Source organism: Microcebus murinus, chromosome 17, assembly GCF_040939455.1.
Source record: "Microcebus murinus isolate Inina chromosome 17, M.murinus_Inina_mat1.0, whole genome shotgun sequence".
Taxonomy (NCBI): Eukaryota; Metazoa; Chordata; class Mammalia; order Primates; family Cheirogaleidae; genus Microcebus; species Microcebus murinus.
The window spans coordinates 44,643,995-44,652,217 of NC_134120.1; the positions used below are offsets into that span (position 1 = coordinate 44,643,995).

General features: G+C 42.6%; 1 pseudogene; it reads right to left on the minus strand.

The window, feature by feature from the left end:
• Nucleotides 1-4,110: 4,110 nt before the first annotated feature.
• Nucleotides 4,111-6,371, minus strand: LOC105860939 (cystatin-B pseudogene; annotated as a pseudogene).
• Nucleotides 6,372-8,223: the final 1,852 nt, after the last annotated feature.

Below are 8,223 nucleotides of genomic sequence, written 5' to 3' on the forward strand. Positions count from 1 at the left end.
AAGGAACAGGTCAGCTCGCCCCCCCCCCCTTTTTTTTTTGTTTGATTTGAGGTTTTTTGTTTTTGTTTGTTGGGGTTTTGTTTGGGTTATTTTGTTGTTTGTTTTTCTTTTTTCTTGAGACAGTCTCACTCTGTTACCCCGGCTAGAGTGCAGTGGCGTCATCATAGCTTACTGCAGCCTCCAACTCCTGGGTTCAAGCCATCCTCCTGACTCAGCCTCTAGAGTAGCTGAGACTACAGGAGCCCGCCAGCACACCTGGCTAACTTTTTCTATTTTTTAGTAGGGGGGTGGGGTGGGAGGCTCTTGCTCAGGCTGGTCTGGAACTGCTGACCTCAAGCGAGTCTCCTGCCTTGGCCTCCCAGAGTGCTAGGATTACAGGCACTGCGCCCAACCCTTTTTATCCCAATGAAAGTGAATTTTAAATATTAAAGATTTGGATTATTCTGATTTGTGTTATAAACAAATACACTGTATCATATTTTTCTCTGAAAATCAAGTCAAAAGCAGAGCAAAGCATGCCAGCAATGAAAAGAAACAAAAACAGAGGTAAAGCTTTGCATCCTGTCTTCAATTTAATTTTAAACAACAGCAGAAACATTATGTTACACAAATAAATAATAAAAATGAGGAAGAAAGTATTTGCCTCAGAGGAAATCCACAGAAAGAAGCTTCTGAGGATACAAGTAATTATCAGGCCAGGTGGAGATAGGACACAAAATTCTCACCTAATTTGAATTCTGGCTTGTTATTTATGATGATTTCCACACTGGTATTAGGCACTTAAAAATTTGAATTCTGGTAACATTTGGAACCTCAAAGTTCTAGAAATGACTGTGGATCCATTTCTAAGAACTATTTTCAGAGTTTTTTTTTGGGGGGGGGGAGACAGGGTCTCACTCTGTTACATGGGCTACAATCATAGCTCACTGCAAGCTCAAACTCCTGGGCTCAGGCAGTCCTCCTGCCTCAGCCTCCGAGAGTGCTAGGATTACAGGCATAAGCCACCACACCTGGCCTTGTTATTGTAATATAATTATACAGTTTGCATAAGGTACTCCACATTGTTCTTGCAGACATTCTATATAGAGCACTCCTGCTTTTCAATGTTTTGATTGTCCAGCTGTTGTATCAGTTAGAATTACATTTAGCTGCAAGTAACTGCAAGAAAACCCAACTTACAGGAACAAGCAAGTAGGGCTTTAATTTTTCTCAAGGAGCAAGAGGTGTGGAGGTGATCCATCCAGGCCTGATACTGAGGCTCCATGATACCTCAGAGATCCATACTCCTTTCTCTGCACTTTGCCATCCATCCTCAACGTGTGACTTCCATCTTCGTTCTCATCACCTTATAGTCGCCGGATGCATGCTGCCTTCTAACATGGGGTCCACAGTCCCCAGGCAGGAAGAAGGGGAAGAGTGAAGGGCAAAAGGCCCTTGCTGGCTAAGTGTGATCCTCTTTTAAGAACTTCCCAGCTGCGTCCACCCAATGACCTCTGCTTACATCTTATTGGCCAAAATTATGTTTACTAGCCACTTTTGCTGCAAGGGAATTTGGGAAATGGAGTTCGTAGCTGGGTATATCATGCCTTGTACAAAATTGGAGTTTTTAGTAGAGAAAAAATTGAATTGAATATTGGGTTAGCAACTAGTAATGGGCTCTTATTGCATTTTGAGGTTAGTGGTGCTATTTCTGAAAATTCAGATTCCTGGCTCCTATTCTTGCCCTCCTGGCTTGGGAATCTATATTTTTAATAAACCGTCTCGAGTTATCACTTGCAGCCAGATGGGCACCTTTTCGAAAACACGTGGGACCCACTATTTAGTTGGTTGTGAAATTCAAACCTGAACATGAACTGTTAATAAACTATTAAAGGATTTTCTCATGATTCCTCTGTAAGTTTTTTTTTTTTTTTGTCCTATAATTGCATCAGAATCTCTACAAGTTTTGGTTCATCCAGAACCTAGAAACATGAGAACATCGAAAAACAGTTAGCAAATTAATGAAGATCTTTGTTTTCACTGATTGTGAAAGCAATTTTTTTTCCTTTCATGAAGGCACTGGAGAACCACCTAGGCAGCTCATACCTGAGAAGCCATGATCTGGGGAGAGGGCAGCCCAGAGAGGAGAGTCTGACATTTGCTGCTTTGAAAGCGATGGCTGAGTGGCCGAGGCGTTGAGCAGAAAGGCAAGACTCAGAAAAGCTGAGCAAAACTGTTTAGATATGTTCAGGGCTGGGGTGGTAGAAATTGGGGTGCAGAGCCTGCTGAGGAGCAGTCCTCTGGTCAGCAGGCTTGCGGTGGGGTCCTGGAGGGGACTCCGACCTAGGAGCAGACCTGGGAGTAGGTCAGCTGAAATAGGCAGGGGGAACACGGTGCAGCCTCCAGCCAGCTCAACCCTTGATGGGATTAGGGCCACCTGCTGCTCACCCCAACTGCCCTGGGAGGTTAGGAAGCAGTGAGTTCATTAGTTTGTTTTCTCCTTATTTTACTGTGGGCCTGTGTTTCCCCAGAGCCACCAAAACCTCAGTGTGACTCCTGGTGTTTCAGATAAGCGACTGTACATGTTTGTTTTCCTCCTACAGTCGCTTAAAAGGTGCTTCTGACAGTTTCTAAAACCTAAAAACAATGCACAGGCTTTTCTGTTTTTCTGAGCTTGGTTTGTTTTTATTTTTGTTTTATATTCTTTGTCAGAGTATATGACAGTCATCTGAAAGGGGTGTATACCAAAATTTAAATAGTGGTTCTCACTGATCAATCAGCAGGCTTTCAGGTGACTTTTAGTTTCTTCTTTGAACTTTCTAAATTCCTTTTGCATTTAAAATGAGTATGAATCCTTTTTATAATAGCAGCTATTTTTAAAAGTATGTAGACCTATATTTGCTGGCAAATCTTGTATATCACTGTTTTGTAACCAGCCTTTTTCACTTCATGAGTATTTTATGTTTGAATGCATGTTTCTTTAAATATTTGTATTTATGTATATGTATGAGTATATAAAAAGTGTCAGGAATAATGTATATGGTGGTTGTCTTGTACTATGGGTGATTTCTGCTTTCTTTTTTCCACTTTTGGCATTGTTCGAATTTTTAAAATGTGTATTATCTCCATAAACAGAAAAATAATTTTAAGAATAGGATGAAAAAGTTAAAAGTAACCAGTGTGAGCAAGAGCGAGACCCTGTCTCTACCAAAAATAGAAAAACTTTGCCAGGCATGGTATGGTGGTGCACACTTATAGTTCCAGCTACTCAGGAGGCTGAGCGAGGAGGGTGGTCTGAGTCCAGGAGTTTGAGGTTGCAGTGAACTATGATAACACCACTGCACTCCAGCTTGGGCAACAGAATGACATCCTATCTCAAAAAAAAAAAAAAAAAAAGTTTAAAATATATCATTCTGGTATATTGACTATTTAAGTTAAAGGCACTTGAGGAACATCAGGTACAAGATCACTCTGACCTTCACACTGTTTCTTAAAAGCTGGAAATGAAATTCCCATGTGAAAGATATTCTCTCTATAGGAGAAGAAAAATAACATCTTTATCCTCAAGGACAAGAAGTTTAGACCAAAAGAATCTGAATAGACCTTGTTAAAATAACTCATCTTTTAAGCCTTCCCACATAATTTAGTTCCTTCTTCACAACTTACTATTCTTTGTCCAATTCAATATATAGATAGCTGTTTCTTTGCAACTTCATTTCCTTGTGAGGACTCCGTGCCATGTCAAACTTATATTAAATAAATTTGTATGCTCTTCTGTTAATTTCTTTTGTGTTGATTTAATTCTCAGACCCTGGTGGCACTCGGTGGCTCATGCCTGTAATCCTAGCACTCTGTGAGGCTGAGGCAGGAGGATTGCTTGAGGGCAGGAGTTCAAGACCAGCCTGAGCAAGAGCGAGACCCCGTCTCTACTAAAAATAGAAATAAATTAGCTGGACAACTAAAAATATATAGAAAAAACTAGCCAGGCATGGTGGCGCATGCCTGTAGTCCCAGCTACTCGGGAGGCTGAGGCAGGAGGATCGCTTCAGCCCAGGAGTTTGAGGTTGCACAGCAGCCTGGGTGACAGAGCGAGACTCTGTCTAAATAATAATAATAATAATAATTCTCAGACGCAGCCAGGACCCTAAGGTGATGGCAGTAGAGTTTTGCTATCCCTACAAGGGTAACAGAAGACATAGAAAGGTCCACAAAAAGTAACCAATCATTTCATGCCCTTCTATTACAAACCCACCATGAGGTCCTTTAGCTCCTGTATTAACAACTCAGGTAATAAGGACTCATGTTCTGCCAGAGAGCCTATTCCCTTCTTGGACAGTTATTAAAGAATTTAAAAAATTGAAGTACATTCCATGTAATTTCCACCCAATGGACCCAGTTTTAGCCTTTGAGCATACATAATTGTAATAAACCATTCACATATTCAAAACATATTTGAGCTTCTATTCAAATGTGCCAGCCATCATTGTATTTAGGAAACAGCAATGAATAAAGCAGACAAAAATGCCTGTTTTTATAAGGCTTAAAATTTGGAGAATACAAACAGAAATGAGTAAGTCATGTTAGATAGGAATAAGTCCTTTTTGTTTGTTTTGTTTTGTTTGTCTTTTTAGCTCTCCTCCCCCAGATAGGAATAAATTCTACAGAAAAAAATAAATCAGGAAAGAGAGAAAGGAGTGACAGGGTGACAGCTGTACAATTTCAGATACTGTGGCAGCCAGCCTCCAGGACGGCCCTCAATGTTTCCTGCCTCCTGCTACTCATGTCCTTATGCAGTCTCCTCCCGTGTTAAACAGGGTTGACCTGTGTTACGATGGGATATTGCACAAATGACAGAGTATGACGTCTGAGGATAAGTTATAAAGTACAGTTTCGGCCGGGCGCGGTGGCTCACGCCTGTAATCCTAGCACTCTGGGAGGCCGAGGCGGGCGGATTACTCGAGGTCGGGAGTTCGAAACCCGCCTGAGCAAGAGTGAGACCTGTCTCTACTATAAATAGAAAGAAATTAATTGGCCAACTAATATATATAGAGAAAAAATTGGCCGGGCATGGTGGTGCATGCCTGTAGTCCCAGCTACTCGGGAGGCTGAGGCAGCAGGATTGCTTGAGCCCAGGAGTGTGAGGTTGCTGTGAGCTAGGCTGACACCAAGGCACTCACTCTAGCCTGGGCAGCAAAGCCAGACTCTGTCTCAAAAAAAAAAAAAAAAAGGACAGTTTCTACCTTACTCTTCCTTGGATCAATCACCTTGGAAAAACCAGCTGCTTGTCTCAGACACTCAGCAGCAGTTTGGAGAGGCTGCTGTCTGCAGAGGACTGAAGCCTCCTACCAACAGCCCGCGAGGAACTGAGGCCTCTTGCCAATAGCCATGTGAAGGAGTTCAGAACACACCACCTCAAATATGTGCCGCCCTGGCACATTGTTTTCAGTTAAAGACTCTTTAAAAAAAAAAAAACAACAGCAAATGCAAGAAGGGCACTCTGACCTTCCTGAAAGCAGGGATGAAACTCCCGTGTGGAAGGCACCCTCTCTGCACCTGGAGAAAAAAAGGCATTCTAATTGCTGGAGGTAGGGAGTCAACGCTGAAAGAAATCTGTACAACCTTGTTAAACCAACCCTTATCTTTCTAGTCACTTCTACAAGATTAACTACCTTGCCCAAGCCCCCTTGCCTTGTCACGTTTTCACAATTTTTTTTGTAAAGACTTAAAATATATATATATTTAAAGGTAATATATAACCCTCTTTGAAAATAACCAAGTTAAAATCATTGATTGGGAATGAAAAAAAATCAACAGTGAGTGACATTTAGAGCAGAGATGCAAGAGAAGCTGCTGGACGCGGCCCCACCCAGCCCAGGTAGCACAGTAGAGGGGCGACGTTACTTTATGATCCCCAGTACACGCTCGCAGGTGACAGAGAACCATCCCGAGCATCCGTCACAAGGGCCAAGGGGCCCACTCGAGCCGGGGAATCAGAAATAGCTCAGCTCATCGCCCGTGGTTTTGTCGGTCTGGTAGTTAGACAGGGCCAAGGGCTTGTTTTCATGAGGAAGACTTTCAAATACCAGCAAGTGCACGAAGTTGCCACCACCGTGAACCTTGATGAAGTGGTTCGTGCCCGCAACCTCCTGCTTCTTGAATGACACAGCCTTGAAGACGGGGAGCTTCTTACTTTCTGTCTCTTCAAGCTGGAACCTCACCTGGTCGGCGACGTGCTGCGTCTCAGCCGGGGCGCCGGACGCTCCACACATCATCTCGGCGGCGGCAGGATCGGGCGGAGTGCGCACATTTTCACAATTTACTATAAACCTTCATCCAACTCAGAATATGTGTTTGTTTCTTTGGATCTCATTTCTCTTTTTTTTTTTTTTTTTGAGACAGGGTCTCACTCTGTCACCCAGGCTGGATCCATCAGCTCACAGCAACCTCAAACTCCTGGGCTCAAGCCTTCCTCCTCCCTCAGCCTCCTGAGTAGCTGGGACTACAGGCGTGTGCCACCACAGTTGGCTAATCTTTCAATTTTTTGTAAAGATGGGGTCCTGCTATGTTGCCCAGGCTGGTCTTGAACTCCTGGCCTCCAGTGATCCTCCTGCCTTGGAGCACTCCCAAAGTGCTAGGATGACAGGTGTGAGCTACTGCACTCAGCCTGGATCTCATTTAAGAGGGCTCATGTGTCATGTAAAATTTACACTAAATAAGTGTATACACTTTTGTTAATGCTGTATGTCAATTTAATTCTCAGGCCCAGCCACAAAACCCTGAAAGGGTCGAGGTAAACTTGTGCCTCCCCTACACATGTGACAGAGTCTTGGAAGCGGATCCTCTAGTCCCAGTCAGCTCTTTGGAAGATCGTAGCCCCAGCTGCTATTGTGGTTGCAAACTCATGAGAGTCCCTGAGCCAGGCCACCTAGCTAAGCCACTCCCTGATTCCTGACCCTCAGAAAATATAAGATAATAAATATTTATTGTTCTAAACCATGACACTTTGAGGTTGTTATGCAGCACTAGATAACTAATATAGCCAGAAAGAAGATGGCATTTGCACAAAGATCTGAAAGACAGAGACATGTGGATGTCTAGTGGAAGAGCATTTCACACAGAGGGAACAGAAGGAGCGAAGGCCCTGAGGCAGGTATATTTGAGGACTGACAAGCAGGTTAGTGTGGCTGGAATGGGATAAGCATGGAAGGAGTAGGGCGTGAGGATGGACCAGCTGCGTGGGCCAGATTTTAGGCTGTTGTGAGCCCTTTGGATCTCACTCTGAGATGAGAATCCATTGGAGTATAGGGTTTTGGACAGAAAAGTGGCCTCATTTAACTTTTGATTTAAAAAGGATCACTCTGACTGCTGTGCTGAAACTAGACTAAAGGGGAGACAGAGGCAGGCAAGAGCAGGAGCAGGGAAACCAGGTAAGAGACTAATTTGAACTAGGGAGGTAGCATTAGATACAGTGAAGAGTGGTCAGATTCCACATATATTTATTGGATGTGGAGTGTGAAAGTAACTTTGAGATGCCCTGCAGACATCCAAGTACAGATATCAAGTAAGAAGTTGTATAGACACTGCTAAATTTGACTGGCTTAAAAAAAAAAAAAAAAAGAAGTAGTTGTATAGAAAATAATTGGAAAATTACTAACCTCACTCATGTGGCTTTGGCAGGAGTCCTAAATTCTTCACAGGCTCTCCGCAAGCTTCTTGAGTGTTCTCCAGACACGGCAGCTGGCTACTCCAGAGCAAGTGATCCAAGAGACAGCAAGGCAGAGGCACTGTGTCTTTTGTGAGCTAAGCTCAGAAATCACACTCGATCACTTGGCCACATTCTATTCGTTAGATCCACTAAGTACAGTCCATGTTCAATGGGAGGGGAATTAGTTTCCAGCATTTGAAGGGAGGATTATCAAAGAATTTGTAGACAAATTTTAAAACCAGAACACTCATGCATGATTTTGTAATATCACACATTGATCATTTGGAAAATACTCATTCACTGAATTACACAGATCTTTTAAATGTTGACACATTTCATTATTCTAAAAAAAAAATCATGCTAATATTACTATCTCATTAGATATCACTACACACCTATTAGAATGGCTAAAATAAAAAATAGTGATTATAAGAAACAGTGGGTTGTAAAGAAACTCAAAATATTGCAGGTGGGAGTGTAAAGTGGTATGGCCACTCTAGAAAATAGTTTTGACAGTTTCTTACAAAACTAAACATGCA